The sequence below is a fragment of the Callithrix jacchus genome, chromosome 5, assembly GCF_049354715.1.
Source record: "Callithrix jacchus isolate 240 chromosome 5, calJac240_pri, whole genome shotgun sequence".
NCBI lineage: Eukaryota > Metazoa > Chordata > Mammalia > Primates > Cebidae > Callithrix > Callithrix jacchus.
The window spans coordinates 125687237-125711705 of NC_133506.1; the positions used below are offsets into that span (position 1 = coordinate 125687237).

A 24469-nucleotide genomic window follows, 5' to 3' on the forward strand; every position below is an offset into this window, starting at 1 on the left:
ATGTATATATCAAATTTCTACCTACTAACAAGTGCAGTAGAAACTGGGCTGAGTTCCTCAGGACTGAATTTATGACTGGCCTTTCCGGATATTTGGATATAGAAGATGGAGCTGAACATTGAGTTTCATGCTAGCCACAAGGTCACTTTTGTCTTTCTTCTCTCCCTCAAACTTTTTTGACTCCATCTTCCATAGTCTCAGGCTTTCATTTTCCATTTCCTTTACATTTTAATATAACCTGGAATATTAAAATTAATGCTTTGAAAATGAATAATTATTTTTAGGGCCACTGCTAGGTTTAAGGATGTTAGAAAACAAGTCTGATAGGTGATAATCCCTTAGATTTATTTTTAACTGATGCAATAAATGTCTGTGATGAATCTGGGCCCCATAAGATTTATTATTATATATTATTCATTGGGGTATTTTATCTTTTTAAAAACATTTTTATTGTTTTTACTTTTTGAGACATCATAGCTATAGAGAGATTATTAATTGGTATTTGATAAAAACATTTTAGGAATTAGAATATAACAGGAGTGATAAAGCAACTACTTATCTGAACCAGAGTTGCTATCATATGTAAGCAGAGTCAAAATATCAGCCACAGATCAGGATTTGCAGAAAGTTAACATCTTTAATTTGCCAAAGAATTAGTAATAATAATGTCTAATTTACTACTCACTGATAAATTATCCAAAATATGATTTTTGGAAATTATCTGAAATATAATTTTTACTCAAAATTTAGCATGGTAAGGAACATGCAAATGGGGCAGGCTACTCTTATATAGAATTCTTTCTTTATAGTATCAATCTCAGTGTAGCTCCTACGTGGCAAATGTCATGAGTAAATGCTTTGTGTCTTACAGTTTGAGATACACTAGTTTCTATGATCCCATGCAGTTTAACTATGTTGAAAGTACCTCATTGACACAAGTTTATTTATACTGAAAACAACATAATCACATTATGTTAACCTTGCCTGGTTATTGTGAGGATTAAATGAGATGATGTTTGTTAAATACTTGGCATAATGCGTGTATCATTTAGACTTTTCTGTATAACAAACCACTCCAGAACTTAGTAGATTAAAACAAAAAGACGTGTATTATTTCTTGAGAATCTCTGGATTATCTGGGTGGGTCAGATAGTCCAGAGATTCTCAAGAAATAATACATGTTTGTTGTTTTAATCTACTAAAATAAGAAATATTACTTCCCTGTTCCCCCAACTAAAAACAAAGCAGCCACCAGATATGTGAGTGTAGGGTAGCCTCACTGTAGGATAGCCTCACTGTAGGATAGCCTCACTGTAGGATAGCCTCACTGTAGGATAGCCTCACTGTAGGATAGCCTCACTGTAGGATAGCCTCACTGTAGGATAGGATAGCCTCACTGTAGGATAGCCTCACTGTAGGATAGCCTCACTGTAGGATAGGATAGCCTCACTGTAGGGTAGCCTCACTGTAGGATAGCCTCACTGTAGGATAGCCTCACTGTAGGATAGGATAGCCTCACTGTAGGGTAGCCTCACTGTAGGATAGCCTCACTGTAGGATAGCCTCACTGTAGGATAGGATAGCCTCACTGTAGGATAGCCTCACTGTAGGATAGGATAGCCTCACTGTAGGATAGGATAGCCTCACTGTAGGATAGCCTCACTGTAGGATAGCCTCAGTGTAGGATAGCCTCAGTGTAGGATAGCCTCAGTGTAGGATAGCCTCACTGTAGGATAGCCTCAGTGTAGGATAGCCTCACTGTAGGATAGCCTCACTGTAGGATAGCCTCACTGTAGGATAGCCTCACTGTAGGATAGCCTCACTGTAGGATAGCCTCACTGTAGGATAGCCTCACTCACATATCTGGTGGCTGCTTTGTTTTCAGTTGGGGGAACAGAGAAGACTTGACCATTGGTTTTTTACCAAGCAGCAGTGTTGACAAGAGCAGTACGATATGCCAATACCCAATGCACAAGGACCTTACAAGTCTGCTCGTATCCCATTTACTATGGCTATTATTTCACTGGCTGTGGGAAGTCACATCGCCAAGCCCAGAATGAGGGTAAGAGATGAATAACTGAGAGTACTGATGCAGGGACACCAAATGTTTTGGCCATGTTTGTAGACTACCATCCATACTACCTGACAAGTGGTATGTGTTTCATAAATGAGTTATCTTTATTATGAATACTTTCATCAAAAATATATCAATAACATAGAAGAAAAGACATATTTACTAGGGATCAATAGGCTTCCGAGATTACCTTGGAGATCTATATATTAGACTGTCTACTTTCTGAATAAACACCATATTCTCTTCCAGATATGAATGGTATAGAAACATTAGTATTTAAGTGTATGCATTCAGAATAAACTGTGTTGCTGAATTATATTCAATATTTACTGCTTTAATCTGGTTCCCCTTCACTTACTGGAGACATTAAATGTAGATTAAGGATGCAAACTTGGTAACTAAATTTTCTGTGTTTAGGTATTGGCTGACTTTCTAGCAATGTGAGATATAGCAGATACTTAATTCTTTGTGCCTCAGCATCCTCATCTGTAAAATGAGAGATGTTAATAGAATGTAACTCATATGGTTTGGATGAGAATTAATGTGTGTATGTTTATCTAGCATTTAGGACAAATCAGTGCCTGTCACAGAGTGAGCGTTAATTATTAGCCATTATTATAATTATTTACAAGTGACTCTGAATCATCTAAATGTGAATTGGATTATTCATGGATAACTGAGCATGCTTTAGTAATGCTTTCTCATGTCTCTATTCAATGTGTTTTATAGAATTCAAATTCAAATATTAATTGAATTTTATTCAGTAATAAACTATTAGTATTCAAAAGAGAGAACTCTTCCTAAAGATTAGTTCTAGAATAATTACCTCATTTTTAAGTTCTCACAATGATTGATTTTCTGAGGAACCCAGAGCTGGTCAATTGCCTGCCTAGAACTAAAATACTGGTCTTGAAACTTCTAATTTGTTGTAATGTATACATTTTCTACTGCATGCATTACTCATGAATGAATATTTGAAATGAATACATTTAATTAGTAATTGGTTGAATAAATGCAGAATTTCGACATTAAAATATTCTTTTTTAAGATGTTAGTTATGGAATATTTGGTAGATGCAAAGTTGCTGCCTATGCTTTGTTCTTAATTTGAGGAAGGTTTAATTGAGATCTTGAACTTAAATTTGAAAACTGTTTTCATTTCAAATTTGCCATAATTTAGTGTCCCTCTAGTGTAGGGTTTAAACATTTTTGACCCTTCTAAGCTGACCTCTGGAATTCTTTAAAAACACATATGTAGGTGTTGTGTAGTTTGATTTCCCAGTGCCTTGAATCTTAGAAAGGAATTAATGTTGTAAAATAAGTATGATCTTTGTTTTTAGTTTGTTTTGGACTTAAAGGTCATTCTGGAACAAATGAGTTCACAAAGATGACATAGCAGCAAAGCAAATACTGGCAATTGGGGCAGAATTTGAGCTTCTGGATAAAAATTCAAATTGGCCAACATAAAATAAAATAAAATTAAATTAAATTGAAAGTGGGGGGATAGTATACATGGCCTCAGTTCCGGATGTCCCATTTATGATTTCAAGGTGACATTCTGTGACTGACTAAAGGGTCAGGTTAAGAAGTCAGTGTCCATAAGATATTGTAAAAAATCTCAAGCAGAGGCTTATACTAAAAGATCAGTTCTTTTGAAAGAGAGCTTTTCACTTGTTTGGAAGTTTCTGAACTCATGAAACAAACCAAGGTGGGGAATCTGGGTTCTTTCCCCCCCACTGTCTTTACCCCATCTGAATTGAGTGTTTCTCTAGGACTGCTTCCACAGTGAGGTAAACTCCAGGGCAGAGGGGTTGCTTCAAAGTAAATGAGGCCCTTAATTTATCATAAAAATGAAGACTAGTTGTTAAGGTTTTATTGGATTACAATAAAGCCTCCTAGCACTAGGAGTCTGTGGTTTGATTCCCGGCATCACTGGGGGAGCTTGAAATCATAACCACAGATTATAGCAATGAGCTTCCAAATTTCCATATCCTAAGCAAAGATGCTGCTTTCCTGGAGCTGATGTGGAATTACATGCTCTGTGATTTTAGGATATGTATTGGAAAATTTTCTGTTTGGATATCATTTCAGGAGGGCTGTGATTCTCCAATCACCTCTGTGGTCACAGCTTCAACGTTCCTAAAAAAGAAAAAGAAACAAAAAATAATAAAACAAAACAAAAGATGATTGTTGTAACTCCCTTGAGTCTGCCCTCTTGTACAGCTCAAATGTTTTCATTAATTTTTTTTTTTCTTTCAGTGAGTTCAGTAAAAGTTCTTACCAGGTCATTTTAGGTTGTAGCAGTAGCTTAAGCAGATCTTTTAGGTCTACCTCTCTTACCAAACTCCCTTTGATAAGATTGTGTTTTATCAGATAAATAGACTTTACAATCTGCCCTCTCTCATGTAAATTGTACATATATATAGTAAAAAATATATACACATATATAAAAATAAATAAATCTCTGGTCAACATGGTGAAACCTTGTCTCTATTAAAAATACAAAAAATTAGCCCAGCATGGTGGTGTATGCCTGTAATCCCAGCTATTCGGGAGGCTGAGGCAGGCAAACAGCTTGAACCCAGGAGGTGGAGATTGCAGTGAACCAAGATGGAGCCATTGCACTCCAGTCTGGGCAACAGAGCAAGTCTCCATCTTGAGACAATAAATAAATAAATCTACATATATGCATATACCATATATATGACTACAATTACAATTATTTAGTGATATATATTTATGTGCATATATTTATATACTTTTATGGCTTGGCAGAGAGACTGTATTGGACCATACTGAAATGAAGGAATGAGTAAGTGGAAGATATTGCAGGTGATTCATGACTATCTGAGGCTGATGGTGTGGGTGGTAAAAGAATTTACCAAGACAGTTGTAGGTAAAGAAAGACAGATTCATTAAAGTATGAAAATATGTCACAAGGGTGCAATGGGCAGATGAGTAAGAGAGGGGCTGACTGCAAGGAGACAAAGGCTTGCTGGGGATTTTATAGGATGGTGTTGTATGCTGAAGAGGGCTTTGTGCCATACTGATAATGCCAATGTTGCAGTGAGCTAACTTGCAGTTTTTTATCAGCCGAGGGTCTGGTGATAGCTGGGTCCAGGAAGATTGTGTGTTATTTGTGCAGTAGGGCATGTCCTGGGCCATGAAGCAAGGCAAGACAGACTCATAGCCTATCTGCTTCCTCTTTTTGCTTTTCCTCAGTCCCACCAGCCTGACTTCTTTTTCCTGATTAGGACTCCACAGAAGATATAAACAGGTACATTTTATTTTCCTTCTTGTAAGATATATATGATTGAACTGGTAAGAAAAAATAATGTCATTTTGAGCTTCTTTCTCAGATTCATTGGTACATACGCATGTATTTAACCAAATGGGAACAAAATCTATAAAAACTCATGCGTACACCCATCACACTGCCCGAAATTCCTGGCTGTATTTGTTCTTCATTATCTAGCCTTAGAACTATCCAGCATTGTAGGAAGCCTTGTTTTCCTTTTCACAGTTGAGGGGAGAAGCTGATCTTTCTGGGAAGGACAGTCAATGCCTAGGGTTCTGTCTTTTGCCTGGTCCATTGACAATTTCAGTTTTCTTCCTCCATTTCTGAATATGAGCAAATCATTTGGTGTTTTCTCTCCATAATTAGGGTGCTCTTTTCTAAAAAAGCATAAATTGCAGAAAACTCAGATTTAAACAATAAGGAAGTATCTTATCTCACAGAAGTGGAAATCCAGAAATAGGGTCCTGGAGTGCTTCCACTAGTGGCTCAATAATGTCACCAAGGACTTTGGCTGATGAGTTTTTGTTCCCAAATTTTCATTTCTTCTCTCTAAGAGGATTAAATGTTTCTGGCTATGGTCACATGACTTGCCCTGTCCCTGTGAGAAGAGGATTCTATGCTCCCCTCACTCCCCTCACTCCCCCATGCACACCACCTTAGCCTCACCTTATTGACTTGGAGCTTAGCCTATAACATGTTCTGGACAGTACACAGAGAGCAAGCATGTCACATCCACATAGAAAGTTTTAAGGAGTAGTTTGGCTGTGCTTCCACTAGTGAACGTGTGCTTCCTTAAGCCACTAACACACTGGAGTTGTTTATGGTTTCAGGAAAAGCTAAATTTTGAATCCAGTGTTCTTCCATACCTCCATCTCTGTCACTGGCAGTAAAGTCTGCTTTCTAAAGCTCATTTTCCTTGTGGAAGAAGGACAGAAGCAGATTCAGGCTTCACCTCCAGATGTGACAATAGCCAGAGGCAGAAAGGGGTGTATTAGTCTGTTTTCATGCTGCTATTAAAGACATACCCTAGACTGGGCAGAAACAGAGGTTTAGTCAGACTTACAGTTCCACATGGCTGGGGAGACCTCCGAATCATGTCAGAAGGTGAAAGATGCTTTTTACATGGTGGCAGCAAGAGAGAATGAGGAAGAAGCATAAGCAAAATCCCTGATAAACACATTGGATCTCGTGAGACTAATTCACTATTATGAGAATAGCATGGGATAGACTGGCTGTCATGATTCAATTACCTCCCCCTGGGTCCCTCCCACAACACATTGGAATTCTGGGAGATACAATTCAAGTTGAGATTTTGGTGGGGACACAGGCAAATATCATCAGGGACTGTCTCACTCTGTGTTTCCTTAGGAGAAGAAACATTTTGCAGAAGCCACATGGCAGACCTCTGTTGGAGCCTCAGTTAGTTTAACTTCACCTTGAACTTCATCATTGGCAAGAAAAACAGTATCACCATGACTGACCTATGTCAATCAGGGCTTTCCCTCAGCAGGAATAGCTTACCCTCTTTTGAATCATATGTGTAGGGTGGGGTGGGGTGATAATAATTAGATACCTAAACAAAATGAGGCTTTCGCTAACCAGGAAATTGATAAGCAACTTCAAATACTCAGTACACTCTGCTTCCTCTCTGACTTTTCTTAGACCTGTTCTTTGCCTTTGTCTTCTCCCTGACCACCCCCATCACTCTCCCATCCACCCATCAGTTATCCCTGTCATTTTCTCTTTTTTCTTTATTTTTCTCTTTTTGTCATCCTGTAACTTGCACCCTGCTTCCCTCAACATATAAGATATTTATAAAAGAGAGACACTGGTCAGGGTTTATGGAGGAAAAGTTTTTCAAATTCATTTTTGTTTCTCACTGATACGGTTTGGCTATATCCCCACTCAAATCTCACCTTGAATTGTAGCTCCCATAATTCCCATGTGTTGTGGGAAGGGACCCAGTGGGAGCTAATTGAATCATGGGTGTGGTTTCCCCATATTGTTTTCATGGTAATGAATAAGTCTCATGAGATCTGATGAGGATATAAAAAGGGGAATTCCCCTTCACTTGGTTTTCATTCTCTCTTGTCTGCTACCATATAAGATGTGCCTTTCACCTTCCACTATGACTGTGTGGCCTCCCAGCTCCCAGGCCATGTGCAATTGTAAGTCCATTAAACTTCTTTTTCTTTATAACTTGCCAAGTCTTGGATATGTCTTTATAAGCAGCATGAAACAGACTAATACACTCACCTAAGTTCAGTCCAGAATCAGCTCACCAATGCACTGGTGCAACCTGAAGTCTTGGTTCCTAAGAGGTTCTGAATTCACCTGTATTCCATAGAGCTTTACTATTCAGTCTCAGAGGTTTTTTCATTGTGCCAGGTTTTTGAGGATTAGAGAGAAGAGGGAACTGTTCCTTATTTTCAATTTGTAAGGCCTGCAATTGAGACCTAGGACTCTAGGGGAGGTGACAATTCTCAGTGAGAGTGCCGGCTACCTCTGGATACTCCCAATATTCTGAGCAACGGTTTTTAGGTTTTCCTGAAATATCCTGTTTGTGTCCCAACTTTCAGCCTTAGTTCAAAGGCCAGAGCAAGAGCCTCAAATGATAAATTTCTAGGAAGCTTCAGGGAAAGGTGAAAAACAGGAGCTTGAACAAACATAGAGTATTCCATTATAACACATGGATTTTCCAGAACAGTATTCACAGGCCTGTGGTCCATTGAATATTATTCTTAATAGTTCTTGAAAACAAACAAACACACCTGTATGTACTGAAAGTGTTTGCCAAAATACATCTTAAGTGTTTTCTCTTTTTAAAGTTAAGTGTGATGTCACTTCTTTTTTGCCATAATATCGAACATATTATTTTCTTTTTCAAAGGTAGAACAGTACAGAGATTGATTGCTAAATTTCTAGAAACAGACTGCCTGTATTAGGGTTCTCTAGAGGCACAGGACTAATAGGATAGATGTATATATGAAAGGGAGTTTATTAAGGAATATTGACTCACATGATCAAAAGGTGCAGTCCCACAATAGGCCATTTGCAAGCTGAGGAGCTAGGAAGCCAGTCTGAGTCCCAAAACCTCAAAAGTAGGGAAGATGACAGTGCTGGAAAACCACTGCTGTAGGTCCAAGGGTCCAAAAGCTGAAGAACTTGGAGTCTGATGTTCAAGGGCAGGAAGCAGCCAGCAAGAGAGAAAGATGGAGGCCAGACGACTTAGCCAGTCTTTCCACATGCCTCTGCCTGTTTTTATTCTAGTCATGCTGGTAGCTGATTAGATGGTGCCCACCCAGATTAAGGTGGTTCTGCCTCTCCTAGTCCATTGACTGTAATGTTAATCTCCTTTGGCAGCACCCTCACAAACACACCCAGGAACCATACTTTACATCCTTCAATCCAATCAAGTTGACACTCAATATTAACCATTACACTGCATAAGATTTATCCCACCCAACCTTAGCATTTAATATCTATCCTAGCTCCTTTGTGCCTCAGTTTCCTCATTGATAAAACTGGGTTACTAATATGTATTTGCATAGTAACAAAATGAGATGTTATGTAGTAAATATCATGTAAGAATTGTTATTGTCAATCAATCTCTTTCTTTTTCTTTCCTCCATTTCTTTTCTCCCCCTTTTTAAACCCCAAATGCAGTGTTTTATAGTTAGTTGAATTTTCAGGAGAGGTAGATCTTTGTACAGTAGTTCCCCCACTAGTCCATTGGGGAAATAGTTCAAGACCCCCAGTGGATACCTGAAACCTTAGATAATATGATACCCTCTATGTGCTATAATTTTTCTTATGCATACATACCTATGTTAAAGTTTAATTTATAAATTAGGCACAAGACTCTTGTACTTGGGAACCATTATGAAGTAAAACAAGGATTACTTGAACATGAGCACTGCAATACCTGGATAGTTAACATTAAAATAGAAGACTATATTATGGGGCACAGAGTAGCACACCATAGTTGACAGTGGCACCAGTGATGTGGTTATTGATCATGGAGCGTGGTTGACAGTGGCACTGGTGATGTGGTCATTGATTATGGAGCATGGCTCAAAAAATTGAGCAGCTTTTTTTCCCCATGGCACCTCTCCTGACCTGTCCCTTCTCGTGGTCATAGCTAACTTGGGGCAGACATAAAAGGCATTTGTGAATTTTTGAATGTAGGTCTGGGTGAGAATTTGTGTCATCTTCACCCCTAGATTGAAGGAAATAGTAGTGGCCTGAGCTGTTGCAATCTCAGTCTTGCATCCTGACATCCTTTGACATTCTGGGGTACCTTGTAAATCTCTTCCACCTGCTATGATGGGGGCTATGATATGGTATGTTTTTGCCACCACATCCACCTTCTCTTTCCTGCTACTACCACTGCCTAACCATGTTTTCTTAAACAATGCAAATCATTAGGTTCCAACATTATGACTGACAATCATTGTGTTCTGTGTAAGAAGTGAGGAAATATCTGAAAGAATATCTGCGTGTTTCATACCTTAGCAATTTCAGAAATGTATGCATTGTTGCTAGGTAATGGTGTGGGCAGATGTGAAACTCAATCTTTTTCATAAAGTTAATTTTTTCGTGAAACTCACTTCTTTTTCATAAAGTTATTTTTTTTAATTTTTTTTGAAACAGGGTCTTGCTCTGTCACCCAGGCTGGAGTGCAGTTGCACAATTTCAGCTCACTGCAACCTCTGCCTCCTGGGCTCTAGTGATGCTTCTACCTCGGCCTCTCAAAGTGCTGGGATTACAGGTGACATGGGCTACCATACCCAGTCATGAAACTCACTTCTACGTGACAAAGTAGGTACTCCTCATTATGCTATGCAAGGCCTTTATGGTCTTCCCAGTGTCCGTCTCCATCCTTTCTTTCCCTATATTCCAACCACAAAATTGCTTGTATGTCTGCAAATGCAGCAGTTCCTCAAGTCTGTATGACTTTTCACCTTCTGTTAACTCTTTGTAAAATTTCTTCGGCCGTCTTCTTCATCTTAACCTGAAAAATAACCTACTAGTCCTTCCTGATTCATCTCAAAGTCTGCTTCCTTGTCAAAACCTTCTTTTACCTGTACAGGCACCATTAAATGTTTACCATTTACATGTTAAATGTAGAGTTAAATGGACTTCCATTGTTCCTACGGCTATTATAATCAATATCCACTGACTGTAATGATTTCTTTGCAATCTATTGCCTTGGCTAGATTTGGCATTCTTCAGAAGTAGAAATGATGTACTACTAACACATCTGTTATAACATAATATATTCTGGATGCTAATAACATAATATATTCTGTATGCTTAAAAATGAGCATCCAGAATATATTATGTTATAACAGATGTGTAAAAAACACTCATTATGGTTAGTAAATATGTAAATGAATCATTGTAATATAGCTTGTTTAGCAAGTTACCACAGAAGCAAATAATCTCTAAATTAATAATCATTTAGCAAAAACAGAAATAGATCATTTATTGCAGTCCATGTTGTTGATCTCTAGGGAAGTCAATTGAAAGTATTCTGTTGAAGTTTTACTTCTCAATTTCCCTCTGCATTTCTCAGCTGAATGAATTTCTTGAGAGCAACATCATGGATGTGTTGTTAGTTCTACAATGATGAGTTTTATCAACAGTTACATGACATGGGCAATGAAAGGCAGAATGGAAGGTCCTTACATTATTAACAATTATAGACTAAATGTTTTTAATCAAGCCAGAAATGAGAGGTTTATAAAACAAAACAAACCATTCTTCTTGCTAAAATATTTTAGGTGAATACAGTTATTGTTAATAAAATATTATTTATGTTAACATGTGATAGGCTTGTATTACTACAAATCAAAAAATAAATTTATTATAAATATCTCAGTTTTAATTTCTAATAAGATAAAACAGAGCTTTGGTTCCAAGACCATATAGTCTGACTACTGAGGAGATAGCACCGTATAATAGGCTGTCTGATCAACACATATACCACATTTTGAAGGACAGCGTCCCAGAGTTCAGGATATCAACTCCAAGCGGATGCTAAAACTGGACCTTCTGATCCCTTTAATCCTTTGCTAAGCCTGTTCTGGCATCTGCACCTAATTTTCTGCAGACCATTATCCTCTCCAATCTTCAAGGGGCTATTATTCCAGCAATGTATTAGGAAAGGCTCTATGGGTGTTTGCCAGGTTAAATTTTAAGTCATATGAAAGTTTCCTTTTTACCAGTAAATTATCTCCTATCTAAGCTTATATTTTTCCCTTCACCATCCTTGGTCCCGTATCCTTATTTCAATTTCCAGGCATTTTTCTCTTGGTTTCCTAAGTACACAGAAGCCATATCCCTCAGCTATTTTGGTAATAATTCATTTCCTCCCACAGCAGCAATGTAATTCCTCACCTGGGCTGTACTGATAATTGACCCTAGTTATTGATCTAGAAACAATGAAGGGAGCCAAGAGTAATTTATGAATAGTCAAAAACCATCTTGCATGGCATTTTTCTTAAGCAATAGTATTCAGGTTGTGGTATCCTCTTCTTTACTAGCGAGGGCAAGGTGCTGTTTCTGAAAACCTGGAGGGGTCGTGAGACTCCAAAGTTCAAAGTTCCTAAGAGCATTCAGGAAGTTCAAAATTCCTAAGGTCAACAGCCCACAGAGATTTTCATCTTAAGTTTCTAGTTCCTACTGCTACCATTTTAGCACTTTGGGTTTTTATATAGGGGACATTTTAAGCTATGAAGTCAATCTCTTTGTAACTCCACCATTTTTAAGATCAAAGCTTAGGCATGACTTGTAGCATCGTCTGTCTTCTGGCTGTGGGATGCATAGGTTTCTCTGTAGCTCTACAGATGCCTGTAGGCTTTCTGGCTCCTACAGCTTGCTACGAGTTGATGGCTAGCTATCCCAAACTGTAATTTTCTTTCTTTAAGATGTCTAGGACATTGGACAAAACTATTTTAATTCTAGAATCTTTACAATTTGCAATTGCACTACTATCTTTTCAGTGCTAGAGAAAGCCCATAAGCTAATGTTATACATTTCCAGTGCTAGAGTAAATGCATGATCCCTTCAACCTGCACTTGACCCACCACAGGTGAGCATCTTAGTAATTGTGAGGCTGCAGCCCACCAGGCTTATTAGGACCTCACTTACCATCAGCAGGAGGATGCCCCTTGTCATTGACTGACAAGTGATTCAACTTCAGAATCGTATTCTGAGAATAACCATCTGGGGCCAATTTTGGTGGCAATTGTCTAAAAAGCACATCTTCAGGCAAGGAGTCAAGTATAAATAGTTTTTGCGGGAGGTGAACCCACGAGGCACACATGGACAGTGGGAAGGTGAGACAGGAAGAGAAAAAAGGCCAGTAAAGTTTAGGTGAATGAATGGGTTACCACTATGGAAAACTAAGGCTCCATCTTCCTAGAGACCTTCCAAAAGGCCACACAGAGCATGTCTCAGGAGTGTCCCACTCTGGGCAAAAAAACCCTGGTGTTTATTTACCAGCTTCTGTGCTGCTTTATTGCTTGGAGCAATAACTCACCTGGCCTGTCCTACTGCAGGCTGAGCTCATACCTGTATCCAGAGCTGCAGGCAGAAAGGGGTACAGACAGTTGAGGCAGAAAACCATGAATGTGTGTGTGGGAACTGCCCCCTGGTGCTCCAGGTGACCTTCAGGGTGGGCTGAAGGATGTGAGCATGGCATTGAAATTTTGAAAGTTAGGCATGGGAACTTGGCCCTGATGTGGTAAAGAGCAGAGATTCAGTAAATATTTTTGCACAATTTAGCATCTTGAAAGTAGCGTTTTTAGGCACCTGTATGGCAGTATAATGGAAGTTACTTTAGAGTAGGTAGAGACTTAAGGCAGTGATAATGGTCCATGTCTGAAGGCCAGAGAGGCTGCAATAAGGCATTAGTAGTTACAGGGCAGTTGCAGAACAAATACAGAGCATCGTTTACACTTCTCTTTCTTTCACTACTATATACTATTCCATGCTAAGAATGTACTGTATTATCTCACAAATACAGCAGAGAGCATCAAAAAGGACAGGTGCAGGAGAAAGTATACGGTATATGCCATACAAAGGTAAAAGCATGCCACTTACATATAGTTTAGAAGACACGTATTGTGTGATGTGGATGGTAAAAGTACAAAGAAGCTTAGAATAATAAATTCCAAATTCAGGACATTAATTAGCTTCTGAGGGACAGAGAGGAGATATAATTGGAATTGGGAAGTGGTTCTTTGTGGCTTCAACCATGTTGGTATTGGTTTATTTCTTAAGCTGGGTGGTGGGTACATTGTTGCTTCCTATGTAATTATATTTTCTGGCATTTCTAAATGAATGCAAGATATATTTTAAAACATGTTAAAGCATGTAACTTGATGACTTAGGGGGTAAATAGGAGAATGAGAACTAGTTAAGTTGATTCCACAGGTTCTTTTTTTTTTTAGCAGGATTTTTTGTTTTGCTTTTTGCTTTTGATTGTATTTGACAAATCATAGTTGCATATACTTATGGGCCACAAACTGGTGTTGTGATTTGTTGAATACAAAGTAGAATGATTGAATTAAGTGAATTAACATATATCTACTCAAATACTTCACTTACTTTGTAATGAGAGCACTAGAAATTTCCTCTCTTGAGAGGCATAGTACACAATTGTCAGCTATATTCAGCATGCTGTTCTATTGATCTTAAAAAATCAACTTAGGGTTTTTATAATATGATTTTAAAAGTGATTATTTTTACACATGCACATATAGGCATATATTGAAATAAGACAACAGCAAGGAAACAGGTCTCGTGTTATATCTTTCTCGCTGTCTATATTGAAGCCCTAATAAATAACATTTGAATTAACTAGTGAGTTGTAATTTTCATTTGCAAAGGAGGATTATAGAAGGCAAAATCACAGAATTTAGAAAAATAAATGATTAAATAAAGTAATTTTTACAAAACTGTGTTCAAAAATAGCTATTTTTGATGCATTTTCTATTAAGATGCATTTTCCTGAAAGGAGCCAGTCATAGAGCTGCAGCTAAACCTTCTGAACAGGTTTTTATCATCAGCAGCTCCAAGGGGGAGCTGTGACCCTTCTTTCTTGTACCAGTTTTCCAGGAATAACAGCATAATCTGCCTCTGTTCTTACACAGTACAGCTAAAAATGACTACTTACACAATAGTGCATGATGAATGACACCACCAGTGAATGACAACTACAAAAGAAACAGTATCAGTGTATTTTCTGCTAGTTGTGGTTTCTTTTAACCACGGCCTGTCTCTGCTCTCACTGACTGTTAGTGACGTCAAAGCAAAATGCCCATGCTAAGGGAAAAACGGAAAATAACTCTGAGAACATACTGGGTTTCTTCACTTGCAATTAAATCCTTCAACGTAATGATGTACCAAGGCGTACCAAGAAAGAAAAGTACTCAAATCATTTTAAGAGCACCAGTGTTTTCTCTGAGTATTTGTGAAGTGATGCTGAAGACAGCAATGCAATTCCACAAGAAGAAAGTCCTGACTATGGAGTTTTTATAAAATGAAAGTCAAACCTGTTTATCCCTTCCAAAATTTATGTGCTACCTCCCAAGGGCAACGTCATTTGCCATATCGGTGGACTTTGAATTTTTGCTGTAAGTTTTATGGGAAGGAGGGACTGCATTTAGTAAAACTTAAAAACTTAAACTACTTTTTTCTTTCTTGCTTTTTTTTTTTTTTTTGCAGCCAAATAAAATGGAAACTTAGTACATTTGCTGAGAAGACATGTCTGGGGTTCCTGGTTAGTTTGTCACAAGACAAGTAAGAAAGACTTAAGAGTTAAGGTTCAACCAGAAAACCCAAGACCTCTCATTCCTCTCCCTTAATTTTGACTTTGCTTTGCTCTTGGAGAATGGGAAAATAATGACACTATTCTGGATATGGTATTTTTGGCGACACAGAGAAATGAAATTGCTTTGTTACTAACTTTTTGTAGTCAAGAACCGGGTTTCCTAAGTTTCCCACTGTACAGGAGTCACCAACCTTTTATAAAGGCAGTCTTGAGTTCGTGACTTTTGTCTTGCATGACAGGCATTGAGAGATGGCTGTGGGTGGGGCCATACTTTCTTCATGTGTAATTACCCCTAAAAAGATTATGTCTATTAGTCATTGAGACCTCACCGTGAGTTACTTTAATTGGATCATTAAATTGCTTTTATCTTTACAAATGGCAAGGATCTGAACATGTATTAATCTTTAAATCAACAAATAGTATAGTGAATATTTGGGCTGAGGCATTTTACCAGGACTCAGGCATTTTTTGTGGGGAGGATGGGTAAGGGTCATAGAAAGTGGAGGGAAAACATGGGAGAATAAAGTACTTCGGGTGTGTACTTTGGACAGCTACAAGATTGCAGAAAGAGTGGGATATCTGGGATTCTGGAAATGTGGGGTGTGACTGAGTTTGTATGTGTATGTGCATTTGGGAGGGAGAATGCTACTGTCTGTTCCCAGAGCCATGAATACTAAACATCCTACTATTGCAGCAAGATGACATAAACAATTGTCATGCCCATGTGCTCAGCATGATTTTGTTGAGAAACTGGTCAAATATACAAACTGAAGTGGGGAATCTACACTTCTATACTTTGTATTTTGCTCAGAGCCTTGGTGGCAGTAATAGAGAATCATTGACTAATTCATGTAGTGCCTCGAACCTTGGCATTTTCATAGTTTATTGTTGCTTGCACCAGAGTCCAAAAATCAATGAGTCAACTGAGAAGTGAATCAAAGCAAAAGTCAGCAGCAAATGCCAGCTACAAACTTGTGCAAAGTATCATAATTGGTGTCCAAAGCAGCAGATCTGTATATTGTAAAACATAAGAAAAATATCCTTGTTTTTGTAAGCAAGCCATCAATACCTAGTAATCCTCTATTCTACTTTCTTTTCTCCTCCACTAACCAGCTACATACCATTTCCTTTTAAATATCATTGACAAAGAATGTTTTAACTTAAAAAAAATGTTAACAATACTGTAAATCTCTGAGGATAGTGATAAATCAAGGATAGCCTATGGATTAGGCATTTTCCCAGTGGAATCAAGAAATTAAATTAAACCACACATTGAATGATAATGCACCTATATGTAGCATTTCTAGTACCTATAGTGAATGAAGTGGTTTTAATCATTCATTTCACAATATTAACAGATCGGTACCAGAGCAGCTGGCAGATGTTTTCAATTCTGGGCCCTTTCTTTGCTGTGGAAGATGCACCTTTGCTGAGATTGGCCGTTGAATGGATGACCCTTGCTGAGCTTGTCAGCCTTAACACTGGTTACTGATTTGTGCTGGGCTATTAAACATAGAATAAAAGCAATGTGGTCTTTTTTTTTTTTTTTTCAGGGAAAGAATAGATGGAATGTCCCTGAATAAATACTAGAAGGGCATTATGACTTTTAAAAGTTGGCTCAGGCAAGTATCACTGAACAATGCCTGGGAGGCCCCTTGGGGTAGAATAAATCATGGGTAATGATATAATAATTTTTTTAAAAATATAGTGTGGAAAACCAATGTCTACTTGCAAATGTCGTATCTAGTATCCAGGAAATTAGCATCACCACATTTTGAGAAGGGTCTGCGTATTTAAACTAAAAATAATTCTTAATAGCCTTTGCTAAAAACAAACAGACAATTTGACAGACTGCAAACAAGCATGACAAGGGAATGGAGGAGTTTTTGCATTTGACTTTAAATATCAGTCCTGGCGGAAGGAGCTGATGCCTAAAATATTCCATATAATTTCCTAATACTTGGTTCAAATCCTTTGATGAAGAAATGTATCAAGGTTAGTATAATTGCTGAAAGAAATTTAAAAAAAGAAAACACAGCCCCCTCCACTACCAGCAAAATTATCAACCATACAAAAACACGTTGGAAAACAGCAGGAATGTTTATAATTGCTTTAGCAAACTGCTTATGTTGAGATTATTTGGTGAATGCCTAAAATGTGGCGTGTTCTTGTCTTTTATCTGCTAGGAAGGTCAAACTTGAAAGAGGAACAGTAGCAAAATATTCAAATTGCCCTGTGGTGATACAAAAGTGTAGGTTTCTGAGCAACCTTAAGGAATCAAGTAATGGGTGGACATCAAAACATCCAAGCATCAAGCCAAGGCAGCAGTGGGCTTCTAGGTATCTTTCCTGGTTCCATATCATGTCTTTATTCTGCTTTCTGACAGCAGAGAGCTCAACTGGCATATATTCTCTCTTACCACAATATGGATGATTTTCTTTTTACTTTAACAATATGTGCAAGAAAACTCACATCTTTATACCGACACCAGTTCTTTCATAATATTGGAGTTACTAAATAGGTGGGTGTTAAATATGAAGTTGTAGATGTCATGAAGCTGAGAAGTGAACGTAGTGATTCTGTGTCTACACAGCTTCAGATTCTTCCCTTGAGCATATAGTCAATGGAAAATATTACAAAGGTGTGAAAACAATTTCCCACGGGAAGTAGAGCCTGAGCAGTGTCATAGAAGGCTGTCACAGCTCAAGTTTTTCTCTGTGCAGCAGGATGAAGGCTAAGCTTATCAACTTAAGCTTTATATTTCTGGGGAATTAATCAAACTGGCAGATTATAATGATTTCTCAAGAGAATTACTGTATGAACCCTTTGATAGATGTCCAGTTACTCAGGATTGCATGAAGTTTATGAGTTTCTCGGGAGATTAGGTGTGACCCTTATTTTGCCAAAGTTAATTGCCCTTGCAGTCTTGGTATATTACAAAGCCTATATTGCCAGTAGGAATTTGATTGAAACAGCTTGGCCCAAAGCTGTTGTACCAATTGTGATTTGGGGTTGAGATTAAAGTGGCAGAAAGGTTAGGAAGAAAAAAAAAATGAGAAATGTGATATGGGACTTTGCAGATTTACTTTTAGGTCTGGGAAGAGAGATGCCAACCACGGGCTCATTCTGTTTAAAACAGATTTAGAATGATTTCAAATTTCTCTCATCTTTAAGGGTTTAAGATTATATGATAATAATGACTGAAACAAAAAGCAAAAGGCCAGAGGCAGAAGGCCAAATTGGTGAGGCTGGCCTGGGCTGAGTGGCCAGGGTGGGTTTTAATAGACCTGATCCTACGTCCCAACTATCTCCCCAGTTCATTAGTCTGGCAATTTGTCCAGTTGTGACTCTGGGTGGCATGGCTTCCTAGCCACAGTGCTCCACTGGGTCCAGTCTCATTGGGTCCATTTTGGGGTGACAAAACAGAACTAGAGGAATCATCAATACGATGATAAGGAGTTTGGGCTCTGCAGAGAGAATGACTAGATACAAAATCCAGGTTTACTGTTTGCTACAATATTAAGGAAATGGCTCATCTTTTCTGTGCCTCAATTTCCTCATCTGTAAATGGGAATTATAAAGCACCTATCTCATAGAATTTTTTTAACAAGTGAATTCGTTTTATTTTGTTTACTGTTTGCACCATGTGGACAGCGATTTTGTGTTTCATTCACTGTGACATCCCCAGTGCCAGAACACTGCCTAACACAAAGTAGATGCTTGATGTTTGTTAAAGCAGTGGATAAATGTGTTCCTCACAATATCTGGGATGCATTAAACCTTTAGTCAATGTCTGTTGTTTGAGTAATTTTTCTTTAAAGTGAGGACTTTGTCTTCCTACTTCAATACCCAGCACAGTGCTAGAACACCAGAAGATGCTGTGGAAAACAAAACTTCCATCCTCCATAGGGGAAATTAAGGTTAAAAGGCTGGAAAATAACTTTTCTGTGTAATTTAACCTGAGGTAGTCTTCCATTTACAATTCTCTCTACCATCTCTCTTGGAAGAACATAGTATTTATTTACACTGATTTACCTCCCTAAAGGAAATTCAGCATAGTAGAAGGTCCACTACGTAAGCACCATTAGGTCACCATTCACTTTTGTATTTTATAGCCAGGGGTGTCTATTCTTTTGGATTCTCTGGGCCACATTGGAAGAATTGTCTTGGGCCACACATAAAATACACTAACACTAACAATAGCAGATAAGCTAAAAAAATTGCAAACAAAAATATTATAATGTTTTAAGAAAGTTTACAAATTTGTGTTAGGCCACATTCAAGGCTATTCTGGGCCACATGTGGCCTGCGGGCCATGGATTGGACAAGCTTGGTGGTTTATACCATTAACATTCAGGGAGATTCAATGCTGTGTTTGGTTAAAAAAAAGTATATTAATTTAAAAATATTCAGAAGCGTAGCATGATTAAAATAGTCATGATTTACTTCTATAACTTTATCTGTTGTATTAGTTCTCTGCAGGCAGCTGCAACTTTCAATTGGTTGGTGAATGCTATTTCTTAGTATAATCATTCAGTGATGTGTTTTCAGGATCTGAATCAAAAGAACATTTTTCTGCAGTCTACATAAATCTGCTTGGCACGTGCCCTTGTTTATGGAAAATCCAAATGTATATTTGTGTTCTTTTAGAAGGGGTGGGAGTTGGAAGGGAGCTCACACAGGAGATTACGACTCTAGCTTTCCACTCGGCAAGCTGAATTCTTGAAGTCCTATCTGATTTCATAAAGTAAGCAGAAGTTGGAGCTCCGTCTTGACTCTGGCTGACAAGTAGACAAAAGAAAGGAATACACTCAGTTGAGGGCGAGTAGCAGACTGTACTTGAAGGATGACCTGGAGTGGAAGAAGGAATTGGGCTGTGGTGAAGATGCCCGATCTCATGGCGCAATTTCTTCTTCCACTCCAGGTCATCCTTAGTCCCAAAGGATGTATGAGACAGGACGTATAAAGTGCCCAAAGGGCAGTACTCTTTGCTGGTCACTTTATATATACTATCTCCTTCATTTCTGACAACTTAAGAGGTAGCTATGGCTATGAAATGTACACAGATAAAACAGGCTCAGAGAGCTATTTGTTTAGTATTTCACAGCTGAGAAATGGTAGCAGCAGGACCACAATAACATATAATACATCAAAATATATTTTTTACAGTTTTCACTATGGAAAATCTCATATACATAGAAGAGTTGAAAGCACATTCAATTAACTTTCCTGAATGCATCGCTGAGTTTTAAAAATTATTAACTCATAAGCAAGTCTGTTCATCTCTACCAGCCTTACTCCAGCTCTTCCCCACATGGGTTACTGTGGAGCAGATTCTATAATATATTATAGATAGCATATTTCAGTACATATTTCCAAAAGAGAAATATTCATTCAATGTTTAATAATTTTCTTAAAAAATTCTATCTAATATCCAGTCAGTGTCTGAATTTCTCTGATTGTGGGGCTGTAACTTTAACACAGGTTTCCACTAAGAGTTTGAGGTGCAAGTGCATGATAAGGTTGATAGATGTAGTTGATTGCCTCTGAAAATCTTGCCACAACAATTTTGTCTTAAATTCTTCAAATACAAACCCGCCTTTGGATCCCTTGGGTCCCTTAGAAGCAAGTGCCACATAAGTTTCTATATTAACCAGATCTCACAGTGCTATAAAGAAATACCTGAAATGGGGTAACTTATAAAGAAACGAGGCTTAATTAACTCATAGTTCTGCATGGCTAGGGAGGCCTCGGGAAATGTACAGTCATGGTGGGAAGAGGAAGAGGCACATCTTACATGGTGGCAGGTGAAAGAGAGTGAGCAAGAGCAGGGAAAACTGCCTTATGAAACCATCAGATCTTGTGAGAACTCACTGTCATAAGAACAGATGCAGGAGACCGTGCCCATGATCAAATGACCTCCCACCTGGCCCCTCCCTCAACACATGGGGAATATGAAGATGGTAATTCAAGATGAGATTTGGGTGGGGAAACAGAGTCAAACCATATCAGTTTCCATTCTGTGTTTGACAAAACAGATCTATCAAGTAAAGGAAACTAGGAAAATATATGATTCAGCCCCTTGCCTCAGTCCCTCCAGCAGATAATGGGTTTCTGGTAGAAGAGGAGGAGTGTGGTATGAAGAGGAAGAATGACAAATCTTTCCCTTGCTGAAATAATGTAGGCATTTTTACTCTAAGCCAGGAAATAATATAACTCATGATCACTTTGTTCTTGTCAACATGAAGTTAAGAAATGATTATATAAAGGAATAAAACATGTTCTGTGTTCTAGTTGTTTAGTTGGGTTTTATTGCCATTTCTAATAAAAGATTTCAGCTAAAGCATTAGATCAGTAGTCTTTGATTTCTAAACTTAGGTAGAAATCCAATTTTGTTCTTTGGTTAGCTTTCCGTGCATTCCTGGAATTCATGAGTTTTGCCCTGAACTCTCTGGAAGTAAGGACTGAAGTCTGGACATGACTTTTCAATTAATACAAACCATGGTCTGTGGTTCTCCTTGATGTTAACATGTGACATGACTGGAGGCCTTTATTTTGCTTAGTGCAGTGACCAAGCAAATGAGTGCATGCTCCTGAATATTTGACAAGTGTGACAGCATGTGTGGCTGGAGCTGCAGCTGGCTATGCTTAGCTTTTTAATCTAGGTGCTTTCAATGCATGTTTTACCCCATTAGACTAGATTTTGTCAGGTCATATCAGGAATGCAATTATGCTTTTGGATTTCAGGTAGGGAAAAACAGTTACACACAAGACTAGCTATATAATTTGCCTGGCCTCATGCTGGTCTTGTGTGTAACTATTCAAACATTATCAAGAATTTCAGGGAACCCTTTTAAGCATGAAGACTTTTAAGCATCAGAACCCTTTTAAGCATGGAGTCTTGTGTAGCACACATATAAAATGGACTCTGATCATGGAGCACATAGCATCCAGCTGGAAACAAACAGATTAATCTTTGTGGTGCTTCTAAAATGGGAGAAAAAAAGCAGAGAGTTGAGAGTTCAACTTAGTTTAGCTGCACAGTTACAGAAGACAAGCAAAGGGTTCACCGATCCAAAATGGTCCAGGTGGGAGTAGTGACAAAATGTCTCAGGTCTCCTGAGATTATTTTGACTAAGTTCATGAGCATGTTTCCTAATCATGTAGGTTAGACAGAGCAAGGTCAGCAGTTACTTGCTGGTAAATTAAAGCCCAGGTAACAAGTAAATACAAAGGCAAGATCAAAGCAAAGGCCTGGAGGGAGAGGACCTGTCTGAAAAGCAGAGGGAAAGTATATTCTTTTCATGTACCTCTCTCTCCTGCTTCCAACCCCTTCAGCAGTTTTCCTCGGAGAGAAAAAAAGAGAAAAAAATGTTAACAACCAAACAAAAGACCTGAAACAGATTTTTTTTTTTCATAGCCTGTGAGCTGATCTTGAATTTTTCAGGGGTCTGTGCTTCATAGAAAAAACATTTAGGCACTTCCTCCATGTTTTTTCATCTGGAAAGGGAGGCCTCCCTTTCCAAGTGTTGACTGACATCTTAGAGCTTATTTCTTTCCAGTTAAAGTGGAAAATATCAACTAAGATTTCAAAGAAAAGGAAATGTAATGTATTTTCTCATCAAATTTGGCATTATCTATTTAGCAGGCAGGGCTTTAATCTTTAGTGCAGGGTTTTTCCATTGTATAATTCTGAGTTTGCCTTAACTCTATCTCTTTCAAGTTTGCCTTTCTAAAATACGAATGTGATTTGCACAACTTATCTTCTTTTCTCATTTGTTTCCTTGATACTTTTGATTATCACTTGCTAGGGTTTCTCTAGAGAAGCTCACTATTTTGCCTCTGCAAATATTGAATGTAACACAGATAAAGCGTCTTTGTTAGTGTGAATTCATTAATGACCTTGATAAAAAGAACTTTCCATGTCCAGCATGCTGGGAGGACTAAAATGATTTGGGGCCTGTTGATATGAACATATAAATAAGAAAAGTACAATAACAGGCCTTAAAAATTTCATTAAGTTTTTAAATGGGAAGGAAAGCCACTCACTTCTGTTTGAGGATTTGGTGCTACAGAGAAGTGCCTTGTATCCTTCCCTCCAAAATCCTAAAAACAGACATGGGAGTAATCTCTAGAAGTTAAACTTCAAAACCAATACGTTATTACACAGGTCACAACAGAGATGGGTAGAGAGAAGGAGAAGGAAAGACTCTATGGCTTAAAAGACTGAACTGTAGCTGATGGAATGTATTAGAAAAGCTTATGCCAGTCAGATGGGTGAGCAAAGCAAACAGAAAATTCACAGAGGTAAACATTGGCAGTGTTCTTTTAAATGCTATCCAGGGGAAACAAAGCTTTAGTAGATGGACTTGAAGCACTCCTGACTCCCAGGCAAGGTCATCCTGGTTGTTGAGATGGCTATGTTATGTTTTCTTAGATTGATTTCATGAAACATTCAGACAACTTATTAACAATGCTTGTTAATAGCCTATGATCATCAATCAGCCTAATGAATATTTTTTACTAGAGCTTATTTCTTTCCAGTCAAAGTGGAAAATATCAACTAAGATTTCAAAGAAAAGGAAATGTAATGTATTTTCTCATCAAATTTGGTGATATTTAACTTCATTGATTAATTTTAATGAGGATAGCTCATACTATTCATTCCTGAGTAACTAATTTCATTTCAGAGGCTGTTTCATTTTTCCATGTAAATTAATAGATAAAAATTCTTGTCTGAAACCTAAGATGGATGGCTAGATGCAATGAGTCAGTCTTCAGTAAAGGACTGGCACTGGGGTGCTGGCTTGGTACAATCTGGAGCACTGGCTTGGGCCTTTGACAATCCCAGAGGATGTGGCACCCTTTGCACATCTCTTTGGAGGCAGCCAGTCATATTCCGTTAGCCAGACAATGTCATGTGACCTCAATCAGTTAACTTGGAAATTATTTCCTCAGTCATTCCATCAAGCTTGATTTCCATTTTTCTTCTTGACCAATCTTAAGGCCCTAAGCATTCTGAGAACACTTTTGGATGGTTAGCTTGTCCTTTTCCTTCTTTTAGTCCTTATATCATTTTTTTTTTTTCCATTTCTGATCCTCTAATTTAGATCTCATTATAAAACAAGTCTCCTAAGGCTACAACTGGTAGAATGACCCAACTAGGTTCTAGGGGTTTTTTGGTGTTGTTGTTGAATGCAATTAACTCACTATTCACAAATATTTGTCTGAAAAAATCATGTTCCCATGATGACTTTT

At 38.0% G+C, this 24469-nt stretch overlaps 1 long non-coding RNA gene across 1 annotated transcript in view; it reads left to right on the forward strand.

The window, feature by feature from the left end:
* The window catches only part of LOC103793351 (uncharacterized), a 175088-nt gene that overhangs the window by 76896 nt on the left and 73723 nt on the right, over window positions 1–24469 (forward strand). The window contains exons 4-5 of the long non-coding RNA XR_008481670.2: window positions 5295–5349; window positions 10024–10191. This is a non-coding gene — a long non-coding RNA (uncharacterized LOC103793351). The remainder of the gene's footprint in view (window positions 1–5294; window positions 5350–10023; window positions 10192–24469) is intronic.